Source organism: Morone saxatilis, unplaced genomic scaffold, assembly GCF_004916995.1.
Source record: "Morone saxatilis isolate NCDOM2014 unplaced genomic scaffold, NCSU_SB_2.0 Contig11, whole genome shotgun sequence".
In the NCBI taxonomy this organism is placed as follows: Eukaryota; Metazoa; Chordata; class Actinopteri; family Moronidae; genus Morone; species Morone saxatilis.
The window spans coordinates 26091050-26091700 of record NW_023339663.1 but is presented as its reverse complement, the minus strand read 5'-3'; the positions used below and the strand labels follow the sequence as shown (position 1 = coordinate 26091700).

Genomic DNA, 651 nt, shown 5'->3' with positions numbered 1-651 from the left:
GTAGGTTAATTTACCACCCACCGACTTGCACGCAGGTCTAAGAAATGCAGATGTAGTATTTGATCTTCTGTTAGGGAAACTTAGCAGGGACTTAGAGAAGTCATGAATACCCAAGGTGATGTCATGTGTGCTAATCCGTCATATATACGATTTGGCATAGTCGATTTCCCAGCAATTACAGCCCTGGAGAGGAAAACCTGTAGTATTTTAAACAGCATTTACATTTGAATCAACATCACTGAATGCACCTAACATAAAGGCTTATACCAAGACCACAAGGCTTAGAGGGGGAACATGGGGGGGATGCTGGGCATTCCCATTCAAATGATGGAATGCATGTTAATGGAGGGTCAAATGTGGGGGGTTTGAGGCTGTTGTGCAAAGATCATGCTAATTAATAAAGTGCCAATTTAGCACTGCATCATTAGCGGTGTAAAGCAGACAATTGCAGCCCCTATATGATTTGGGTGCTCCATCTCATTACTGGAGGCTTATCTAGTGAGTCTTGGTTTAGGCAGAGGAACACAGGAAAAATACTTGATTTAGGATTGTTGGGGTTCATTTAAAACCAGGATTATATTTAACTACTAGAGATTTGGTTCTTTGTTACTGCACAACAAAGGGTTAGTTTAAAGGTCCATTGTGTAACAT

At 41.0% G+C, this 651-nt stretch overlaps 1 protein-coding gene across 1 annotated transcript in view; it reads right to left on the bottom strand.

Moving 5' to 3' along the window:
• adamts18 (ADAM metallopeptidase with thrombospondin type 1 motif, 18) overlaps positions 1-651 on the bottom strand; it is a 62746-nt gene that overhangs the window by 34081 nt on the left and 28014 nt on the right. The window lies entirely within an intron of this gene.